The sequence below is a fragment of the Rhinolophus sinicus genome, chromosome 5 (genome assembly GCF_057876585.1).
Source record: "Rhinolophus sinicus isolate RSI-liver-muscle chromosome 5, RSI-T2T, whole genome shotgun sequence".
Classification (NCBI taxonomy): domain Eukaryota; kingdom Metazoa; phylum Chordata; class Mammalia; order Chiroptera; family Rhinolophidae; genus Rhinolophus; species Rhinolophus sinicus.
This window is the reverse complement of record NC_142505.1, coordinates 37,783,090-37,795,247: the sequence shown is the minus strand read 5'-3', so window position 1 is coordinate 37,795,247 and position 12,158 is coordinate 37,783,090.

Genomic DNA, 12,158 nt, shown 5'->3' with positions numbered 1-12,158 from the left:
AAATGAAAACCCAGAATTGTGTAAGACTGGGGAGATGCTCTCCCCTTTGTGGCCCTGGTCTCTGTCCCTGAGAGAACGCAAAAACAAAGGTTCTTGTAAAGACCATTCATTCATTCAGCACGCAAATGTTTAATGAAGACGTATTATGTGCCAGGCACTGAGCTAGTGTCACACCTGTTGGGCATCCAGGATGTCCCATCCCAGGTATGGAGACCCCCATCAGGCTACCGCCAATACAGAAATGCCTCCCCCAACAGTTCAGTTCTGATGGAGGACTCCAAGGTCTGGCCCTGTTAGCATGAGTGTATGTGTGATGTAGGACTCAAGGCTCCACCCGTGGGCGCCACGGGTCCGTGGGAGACTCAGCCCCACTCTGAATAGCTTGAATACCGGGACCTATTTTAGTGAGCAGTGGGGAGCCACAGGAGGTTCTTGAGCAGGAAAGTGGCCTGGCCTTTCAGCAGAACTAACCTGGCAGCCATTCTCTCAATAGTAACACGAGAGAAGGGCAAGGAATACCAGTTGGAGCTTAGCTCAGGGCAGTCACGTCGAATTCAAAATTCACATCATATGAGACTAATCTTCCCAAAGAAGTATATGCAAAGTGGGAGGGATGTTTCTTCTTGTGCCTAAATCTGGAACCACAGAAGCAGGCCTCTGGCTTTATTGATGCTTTCCGTTTGCTCGGCACCAGCTCCAGTATTTTGCAGAGGGCCTGCTCCTGAATTTGGCAGCAGCGTGTGTCAGCTTGTTCAGCCTTCTCTGTGGCTTTTAGCACCTCTCAACTCCAGTCCAAAGTCATTGGTGTTAGCTCCATTTTTGGAAGACTACTGCAAGCTCTACCACTTAACAGATATTTGGATACCGTTGTTACAGGATATAGAAAAGATTTTCAATGATAGCAACAGTGTCTGATAACATGGCAACAACACTGTGATGACCCAGGACTGACGAGCTCACCTGGTGACTCTAGGCGGTGAAAACCACATCACTGTGTTTCGTAATTCCCTGGGCCTGCCAACTTGGAAAGGTTTTTTGATATTTTTTTGAACTGAAGAATTACAGTATTTCAAAGTACACTCTGAGTGGAACTTACTAATATAGTTACACCACATAATTCCAAATTTTCAAAAACTAGGACCACCTGTGTGCTGCCACTTAGGCAGGAAGTGCTGAGGCCGAGCCGAGAGCAAGGGGAGGCCCTGGCTGAGCAAAGGCAGCAGGGTGTGGTGGCTGAGTGCCGACCCTCTGGAGCCAGGCGGCCTGGGTTCAAATCCCAACTCTGCTACTTCCGAGCTCTGTGAGGTTAAGGCAAGTCGTGCAACCTCTCTGTGCCTCAGGTTGTGTACCTGTAAGTCAGCGCTAACAACTCCTCACAGACTTTTTATGAGAATTAAATGAATCTAATACATGTAAGCAACTTAGAATAGATACATAGTATATTTTATTTGAAAGAGATTTGGACAATGCCTGGCATATAACAAGTCAATTTACATGTGGATTTAAAAAAAAAAAAAAAACAGATCTGAGAGGCACGTCAGGGGCGGAATCAACGTGACTTCATTGCCGCTGACACAATGGTGTGGGTGACAGAAGAGCATGAGGAGCTGAAGCTCAGAGGCAGCAGGGAAGCATCTAGCAGAAATCAGGAGGGGTGGCTCCGCTAGGGCAGGAAACTCCCAGGAGCCTCTGTGGCAGAGGGAGAGGCTAAAGCAGGGCCTCTCTGACCTCCTGGGTTCTCTGCCACGCCCCACAACACACACACACAGGATACGGATTGGGACCCAGGAGTTTCTGATGCAAGGACACAGTGACCCTCCATCACAGGGCTGGCAGGAGGATGGACTTCAGACCCTAAATCCCCAAAACCCCTGCAATGTCATTCTCTGGGCAGCCTCCAAAACCTTCCCACAAGAAAATCCTAACAAGTTGAACCCCAAGGACCTGTCTGGAAGCCCTAATTTATAACCTCTGCTCAACTAATTAAGATACCACTACTGTTCCTTTCAGGTGCAAATTAAACAGCTCCACACTGCACTGCAATTCAAGTCTGCTTAATTCTCCTAAACATCCCTTATCTACACCAACATCCACAGGAACAACCCTCCCCACACACACACACACTACCCACCCTTACCTGATCTGAGTCTTTTGTAACCTGAGTTCCCAAGGACTTCACAAACTCAGCTCCAGCCCTACATCCTACCCTGAGCTGGAGACATGCAAGGCTGGGTCAACATAACTGGTGGGGACCTGCTAACCACCCGGGTCATGGGAATGGGCCTTCCTCTCAGGGAGAGTTGGGACAAGGGCAGAGATTACTATCTCTTTAGCAAAAAAAGGACTTGATTCTCTCTGGGAAAGACACATAGCTATGAAGACATCCCCATTTCTCCTCCAAAAATCAAATCCCTACCAATCCTTCAGAGACAAGTTTGGGGTCCTCTTCTACCCCCTCCACAGCCCCCAAAACCCACCCCCTTCTTTGAGTTCTGATCCTCTCAAAGGTGATCTGGCCATTTCCTCTTTTTGAGATGCCCCCAATAAAGAAATACCAGATCAGAATGACAAACGTGGTTTATTTTAAACAACTGCGTCTAACAAATACTTTAACACAAAAAAAGAATGCAATGTAATATAATTATGTTGTGCTGGTTCCGAGATAACTATACGATTTATAAAATTTATGAATTTATAATGTACCCGAGGCAGTCTCATCCAATCATGGTATACAAGTTTAAAGCTGAAGAATGAACTTCGTTCTGTCCCATTACTGTCTCTCTGTGACTTCACGTGTAACTTTATTTGGTGTTAGTGTCAAAAGTTGAAAAGCCCGTCATGAGTGTGACATCTGGACCAAATGAGTCCCTTCCCCAGCACCGCAGGCTCCCATTAGAGGCTGTTTGAACTCCTAACATTTAACTCTCTCTTACCATTGTCTTAGACACCCCTAGTGGACATTCGTTACATTTGTGGTTGTCCACCATCTTGTGAACAACTCTCCTACGGTGGCATTTCCTTCATTAGGAATCCCACATCTCTAAGGTATTAATAGAAGGAAAAACTAGCTTTCCAAACCTACCTTGCATCCAGGCTCCAGGTATGAAACCAAGTTTTCCTCAACTAGATGCACTCGACTGAAGAGATTTAGAAAGAGAACCATGTAAGGAAGGTAGATAATGCTTATTTGATTCTTTGGAAATGGCAGCAGAGGAGCTGGCTTTGGGATAGCACCAGTGGCAGAGCTTCTAGTTCCCAGTTTCTAATGTCATAGGCACCATCCACACTGGCAGGAGATGTAAAATAGAGAAGCAACCAGACCTGTGTGCTTCCTGTACAACACCACCTATCAAGTGGTCTTGCCAAAAAAATCAACTTTGAACCTGGTCAAGTTTCTAGAGCCAACTACATGTTAACAGAAAATGCAGGGACAGAAGGACATGTTAAAAGATATTTTAGGGATGCAATCAGGAAAACCTAAACTATGAGAAACTACAGGACAAACAACCTGGTTTCTTCAACAAATAAATTGCAGGGAATAAAAAAGATACAGAGAGGAACTGCCTATAGTCTGAAAAACACTCAGTAGACATATCACCTAATCCTACTATATGGCCTTTATTTGAATCCTAATTCAAACAAATGAACTGTAAAAACAAACTAAAACATAAAAAGGATACGAGATCATTAAGGAAATTTATACACTGACAATATTTGATATTATCAGAAATACTGTTCAATTTTTAGGTGTGATAATGGCATTATGGTCATATATTTTAAGAGTTCTTATCTTTTAGAGATACCCACTGAAATTTTATGGATAAAAGGCATAATGCCTGGGATTTGTTTCAAGAAAATTGGGTAGGAGAGAAGTAGTAGCAATGAGACAAAATAAGACTGATCATGACTTGATAACTGTTGAAGGTAATGGATATATGGAATTCATTCAACTATCCTGTTTGTGTAGATGTTTGAAATATTCCATGATAAAAAAAAAAAAAAAAAACTTTCTTAAAAATGAGTTAAATAAAATGTAAGTAAATACATGACCCTGCATAAAATTAAACTCCATCTGGCTTAACTATGAATACCATTGCAGAACTGATCAGCAGGGTTAGCCAGGCACTTTCCATTTTAGATCAAAGCTTGGAAAGCAATCGCTTCTGCTGTAGGGGAGATGGTGGGTGAAACTACTCGGACGTGGAGGCTGAGAAGTGGAAGTGCACTCTGGCCATCTGGTGTCCCTCAGCTCTGGTGTCCACTGGGGCTGCACTGGGAACCGTGGTACCCAGTGCCATGGCTACCCTGCATCTCCACGCCATCCCAGCTAGCTAGCTCTACTACACACCTGCAGCCAGTTTTCTCTGTCATAGACCTTCCACCTGGACCTGTAGCCAAGGGGACATTGGAAAGTGTGTGGAGATGATGCATCTTCCAGAGCCAGATTCGGGTTCAGGTACTCTGAGAGAGTTAGAGCAGGGTCAGTGAGATGGTGTTCCAACGTAGTCCAGCAGAGTGATAGGGAGAGGCCATACCAAGGCAGTAGGAGGGAGAGGAGGGACAGTTGCAAGCAACAATGCAAAGGGAGAATCCATGGACTTATCAAATTATTAGATATGGAGACAGAGGAAAAGAGAAAAATCCAGAAAAAACATTTTCCATAAAGTGCCATAAAAACATTTATCTTTTACACTCTTTGCCATCAGCATGTGACCACTGCCAGTTTTCCCTTGTTGCGAGTCTGGTTGCCTTTCTTCTGGAAGTAACATTCAATCCGTGTGGTTCAGACAGGACTTACCTTCCTTGTCCCAGCCACTTCCAGGGCTGGGCACCTGGGCACACAACACAGGTCTGGCCAATCAAACCCAGAGTCACTGGACCTGGCATAAGTACATAATCTTGAGTTTTTTCATTTAAACGACTGGAAAAGAGATGCTGTCCCACTGTGGGTGTTTAAGGGGGTGAGTGTCAACCTGGAGCTGCTCAGAGCAGAGAGCCGTTGTTTCTCAGTCTAGTTGTGTAGGACGTAGCTCCCTGGCCCATGCTGGTATTATGAGCCTTGCGCTCCTCCCGGGCTGAGGCAGTCAGTCATCGGTCATTGATCAGCCACTCTCGCCAGCTGCCAGCCGCTCCCGATGGCTGCCAGCCACTCAACGCTGGCCACCAGCACATGGTAGCCCACGGCCACTCATGCTGGCTGCAGGCCGCTCCTGTCAGCACACAGCAGCCCGCAGCAGCTCATGCTGACCTCCAGCTGCTCACAGTAGCCCAGCTCCAGGGAGAGCCGTTGTTCACAATCTTAGCTGTGGAGGAAGCAGCTCACTGACCCATGTGGGAATCGAACCGGCGACCTGGACGTTAGGAGCAGAGTGCACCAAGCACCTGAGCCACCAGGCTAGCCTGACTTCTGGGCCTTCTGAAGTGAGAGAATAAAAAAATTCTGTTGTTTTAAGTCAAAAGCAAACAAAACTACCAATGATGTTGAATAAATACATGGGGCAATATCAGATACAAGTTTCAACATGGCCTTAGTGGGTTGAGATGTCCCCTGTTGTGTTTAATTCCTCCATAAATGTATATTAAATCACCTGATCCAGCCAGGGCCGTGTCTGGGCCATTCACACAGGAACTGTCATATTAGAGTCAAGGACCAAATGAGTGCCTAGGATGGAACTCGGCAAATCGAGACCAGTATAGGGTGCAGGAGGCTAGAAAGACCCCCTGTAGGGTGTGGACTGTGCAAGCTGAGTAGATATTTGGAATGGTAAGGAGAAATTTCTAGCAGGCATAGAGATGCAGCCCCATGTGATGCACTTTGTCTGGTCCATTGTGTGCGTGGAATACAACAGGGAAGAACTATCATCAGACGTTTTGCTTCCAAAAGAAGAACCTGAGGGGCCCTTGTCTTAATCTGAAAGAGTGACCCTCGACCCTCCTTAACATCTCAGACACCAGGACAAGAACATGGGGAACTGCCTGTGCCCACGAAGGGCACTTTAATCCTGTCCTGTAGCATCTGCTCTCCTCATTTTAGGGTCCCAAGGCCTCCCTAAGAAGTCCCTGCCCTGAAGCTCATGGACATATTCTCTCTGTCAGAGCCACATTTATCTCCTAAAGTGGATGTGATGGTTCCTGCACTGTACTATTGTTCTTTCAATTCCCCCCTGAAAAATGCCGGGTTCTTCCCTTTCTAGCAAATTCTCAGGAACTTGCTCAAAAAGTCCTTTCTCCCAGAAGCCTTTTTTGACTGATTCTTTCATAACAATTTCGCTCAATTTTGATTGGTTTGGTGCTGCTGTGATCTTGGCAGACAAGGGTCAAGTCAGGTTGCACATTTCAGGAGCTCTTTCTTATGGATCCCCACACAGCCTCATCAGACTTTCTCCAGCCAGGTAGGACCTGGTCTCATGCCACTCTCCTCTCCCTCCTCACTTTGCCCTGTGTTCTCTGAGTTACTGGACTGTGCAAGTAAGTTAATTAATAGCCTGAACTTCACACACTGTAGTTATGAGCCCAACCTTGGCCACGCGTTCATTTATGGCCCTTCTAAGGAGACCTCCAGACTGTGTTAAGAAATCTTCCTGCCACGCAGCAATAGGTTGGGGACCTTTGGCCCACAAAATAGACCTCCTCTGAGAGGGTGCCACTCTTCAAATGAGGTGGGAATTGCATCACCTAATATGGGGTATCAAGATAATGCCTGAGGATGTCCTAAGAAAATCTCTGCTATTTTGCACTTTGGGACTCTCACCATTTTATAGCCCCTAATTGATAACTCTCAAGGTTTCTGTAATCTCTGCAGATTTTTGCCCCAAGACCTATCTATTTTTCAAGACTCAGCTAAAAGCCCTGCCTAAGCAAGGTGCCTTCCCCATAAGCCTTGGATGACCTCTCTTCTGGATGACATTGTGTTATTAAATTCCATTCTTTTAGTGGCCCAGAAATTCTCTTTAAAAACTTTTGGATCAAAAAGTAAATCAAAACTGAAATGGCAAAATAATTAGAAATTAATAAGGAAAAGACTACATAAGAGAAAATATTTCCAAATCATGTATCTGACAGAGGACTCCCATACAACATATGTAAAGAACTCTCTAAATTCAACAGTAAGAAAACAATCCAGTTAGAAAATGGGCAAAAGACTTGAAAAAGCACTTCACCAATGAAGACATAAGGTAGCAAATAAACATATTAAATGATGTTCAATATCATTAGCCATTGGAAAAATGCAAATTAAATCAAAATAATGTACCACAGCATATTTGTTAGAATGGCTAAAACTAAAACTCTGATAATACCAAGTGTTGACAAGGATGTAGAGATACTAGGTCACTTGAACATTTTTGGTGGGAATATAAATGTTAGGGTCACTCTGGAAATGAGTCTGGCAGTTCTTAAAAAATTAAACATACACTTATCATACAACACAGCAATTACACTCCTGGGCATTTTCCCCAGAGAAATGAAACCTTATATTCCCACAAAAACCTGTGCATGAAAGTTCATAGCTGCTTTATTTGTAATGGCCAAAGACAAAAAAAAAAAAAAAAAAAAAAAAAAAAATTCAAATGTCTTTCAATAGATGAAAGCTTAAACAAACTGTGGTGCATCATGCAATGTATTACTACTCAGCAATTAAAGGAACTGCAGACACTTACAATAAATTGGGTGGATCTTAGGGTATAAAGCAAAGTGAAAAAAACAAACTCAAAAGTTACATACTATATGATTCCATTTAGATGACATTATCTAAATGACAAAATCATAAAGATGGAGGACACAGCAGTGATTTCCAGAGGTGAGGGAATGGTCAGGAGGATATTACCATAAAGGGGCAGCATGAAGGAGTGCCTTTTTGGGGACAGAACAGCTCCGTATCTTGATTGTGGTCGTGGTTATATGAATTTATACATGGGACTAAATATTATAGAATTGTACACAAAGACTTACCAAAAATGAGGGCATGCAAAATGGTGAAATCTGAGTAAGATCTCTAGTCAATTGTATTAATTGTGCCAATCAACTTCCTGGTTTTGATAATGTTCTGTCATTATAGATGTCACCATTGGAGGAAGCTAGGTGGTGGGTACACGGGACCTCTCTATACTCTTTTGGCAACTTCTTGTGAGTCTATAATTACATTAAAATTAAAAGTTTTAAAAATAACACTACATATAAAGTCTTAAGGGATATAATTTAAACAGGGCTCAGAGGAAATAATCACATCCTTAAATAATTAATGTTACTCAACAAAGAAATGATGAAATAATTGAATTTAGAATTTAAAAGTTTGAAAAAGAATAACAAAAGAAGCGTAACATAAGAAGAAGAAGGCCCAGAAGAGGACCAAATTCATGGCTTCACAGCCCTTGCCCAAGTCTCCAGCAAATTTAGCTGCTCCTCCTCTTTGCTGGGAGGCCAAAGGCAGCATCCTTCCCCAGGTGTGGTTTCTACTGTTGATTAATAACGGTACATGTTTTTCGTCACTTTTTTTCATTCGTGGAATTAGGCGCATTGCATGTTATGAGTGAAAGAGAAATACTGTATTTTTTAAAATTCTCTTTAATGTAACAATGAGGGCCAGAAGAGGTCATATTTAAAAGAAAAGATTTTTTCATAGAGATCTTGTACATTTTTGTTTCTGTTAATTCTTATACTCTATAGATTTCTTGTCCTTGTGAACAATCCCTTCCTTTTTATTGTATTTTCTAGTAAGTTACAGCTGGCATAAGGCAATGCTATTGATTTTCGTAGTTGGCTCTTATACCTGGCAAACTTTCTGAACTCTCTTACCAGTTGTAACAGATTGTGTGTTGATTCTGATTTTTCCTAGGTAAATGATTTTATCCCCTCAAATAATGACAGTTTTAAGTTTTCCAATCTATTTGCATGTTATACTTAACAGTGATAAATCAGAGAAGACAAGCTGTTTTTATTAAACCCACATTAGTAAACTGGTCTTATTTGCCTATCATTTCTTTAATTATGCGAATTTGGATTCTTAAAAGATGTCTGACTTAGCTTCAGGAAGAACAATTTTTAGCACATTTTTATAGCACATTTAAAGTATTAGGAGTTTAATTATCTTACTTTTCAGGATTTTATGTAGGCATTTATTCTATAAACCAATCAAAACAAAGCTCTCTTAATTGAAAAGACTTTGTAACCTAATTTATACCCTCCAGAAATAGGGAAATATACACACATATTGAGAGGTAAAGGCCTTTCCAAATTAGTTATCGAGCTTATAGCTTCAATTCTATGCTTTTAGCCACAGGTCAAGTGACACAGACAAAGAGAGCTATTCTCCTCTCTAGTGGGAATGAATATATATATTTTTAATTGATTTGTATTCAAAATAAACAAACATGTAAGCAAACAAATTAAAAAATCAAATCTAAAAATCCCTAACAAACCAGATTCTCTGTGATTTCTCACCCAGCAGAGAATACATATAATCATTCAACTATGGAAATCACCAAATGGTTAGACCATCAAGCCAAATTCATTGCTGTCACCAAAAAGGTATAACCACTAAAACTGGTATGCATAGTAAACAGAACCACTGAAACTGGTACGCATAGTAAATGTATAATAAAAAAAATCATTAAGGTTTGGTGGGAGATAGAGAAAGCAAAGAAAAACTTCCAAAAAGTCCCAAGCTAAATTACACTGTTAAATTGAATTACACTAGAGATTTAAATCTCAAAATAGAAACTATAGTGTCACCGTGACACAAGAATATGATGAAACAAAAACTCTTATAAACTGGGACGACCTACTTGAAAACCACTTTGACATTTTCTGTAATGTGCACAACAACATATGTGCAAGATAAATCAGAATAGCACTGTTTCTAATTACAAGTAATAGGAAACAACCCCAATAACCTTCAACTCAGGACTGGCTAAATTACTTGTAGTACTGTAAACAGTGAGATACGATGCAACAGTCAGAAAGAATGAGAAAGCTCCCTCTGTATTGCTTTGATATGAAATTTGGCCAAGATAAGGGAAAAGAAAAATGTGAATCCAAGTGTACTGTATTTTCCTTTTTGGATTAAAAGACAAGAGGAAGAAAATAGCTTCATGTTTGACTTTATGTGCAGTAAAGAAACTCTGGAAAGATACACAAGAAAGTCACACAAATGATAGCTTGTTTGGCAGTAGCAGCGGTGGGAACTGTACATAGGTAAACCAGAATTTTCATTGCATATTTTTGTATACTACTTAAGTTTCAAACTATGTGAATGTTACCTATTCAAAAATGCAATGAAATATGAATAAATAAATAATAAATAAATAAGAATGAAGTAGCTCATATGTGCTGATTTGAAAAGATTTCCAAGACATATTAAATGGAAATGTCAGACATTCCTTAGGTTTGGTGGAAGGAAGGTCAGTGGGATTGGGAATCCCATCAGGTGGGATTGCGAAGGGCAGTCCAAGGATTCTTGAAGGAGAGGCAGGGACAGCCCTGTTGGAAAGAGATAGTCTGAAGTGACCCCTGCCAGCTCCCCGCATCCTCCTGATTGCTGGTAAGGGGATGGGAAAGGATTGGGATGACAGGTGATTGCAAACGGGCCCCTTCCTGGGCCAGAGCAATCTGATGCCTGTGGCCCTAGAAGGCATGAGGGTTTGTGACCTCCTGTTCTCCTGGCCTGCCTTCCGAGAGCAAAAGTGGAGAAGCACAATTTACATAAAAACTAAAGCAAGGCCCAGTGCAGCCTGGCAGCTGAAGAAACTCCCAGGTCCCCATCCTCCTGAGTCTCCAGGTGAAAGCAAGCCTGCTGGTTCATACCCCTGCCTGAGTAGCACCATTTACTCAGGGCCCCATGGGGGCTCTGGGTCTGGGGTCTCCCCTCTGTCAGCAGTGGGAAACATTTGCTTGGCCTCAGTGTTACTTTAGAGTAGGCAGAAAGAACAGGGCTGCAGGGAGAGAGGGAGGAGGAAGCGAAGGAGGACGTGAGGGAAACAAAGAAGATGATGAGATCATTCTTAAGAAAAGGTGCGGCTCAGCTAATTGTAATAGATTATAATAGTATTAGCACTGCAGACAGGGAAAAACTCTCCACCCTCTGTGTCACCGTACCAGTTCCAACCAGGAGCAGGACAATATAAGGGAATCCCACCTCCCCACGGGAGGGAAGGGGTGGTAGGGGAGAGCAAGGACCTGCCCTGGGAACACCTGCCACTCCACAGCTAAAATGTGAATATTTTGTGCCCTCGTTGGAATAAAATCCTAAACTTCTTTGGTCTTCGGTGCAGTTGCTCTTCTTCTGGGCCTGCCCACTCTCACACCATCTTGACAGTGTACTCTGCTCCTTCCTTTCTCTTACTAAATCCACTGTTTGCTTGGCTTTGTTTGCGTGGTTTAATTCTTTACATCCTGGAATTCCTTCCTGCGATGATACAAGAACGCTTGTTCTCTGGCAACAGCAGGAGCCTCATGGGGGGTATCTGGTTGGGAAACAATGTGACTCCCTAGCCAGGCTGCGGGGGGCAGTGTGCCCCGTCCAGGGCAACACGCCAGGTGCCCCTCACCAGCACTGGCCGCGGCCGTGCTCCCCGCGACTACCTTGAAGCGGCTGTGGGCTCATGGTCATGGCCGTTACTAATACCGGTTCCTGAGGCCCGGCCCTCCCAAGTCCAGGGGGCAGCACCCGCAGGATGCAGAACACTGAGGGGACCCTGAAAGGCTGATGCTTTCTCTGACTCCACATCTTTGGCCACCCTCTGCTCTCTTGTCACACCTGGACCTCATGGGAATTTTGTATTTGCCTGTTTGTTTTCTACTCCCCCTACCATGTTTCAGTGTATGCAATGTGCTGCATCAATGGTTCTCCCACTTCAGAATCACCTGGGAGCTAATAAGGCACACAGAGGCCCAGGATCCTTCGAATAAGATAGGGCCTGACCTTCGTGTTTTTACCAAGTTCACCGGGTGATTCTGAAAGGACCACAGTTGGAGAACCGATCTGCTAAATTCTTTTCAAACATTATCCAACTTAATCCTCAATACTATTAAGAGGGAAATACTACGTTCCTCAATTAAAAAAACGAGGCCTAATAGACCAGAGAGAAGAGCGTCTGGATTCAAATCTGCCATATTCTTCCTGGCTGTGTGACTGTTGGGAAAGCACCTAACCTCTCTGCATC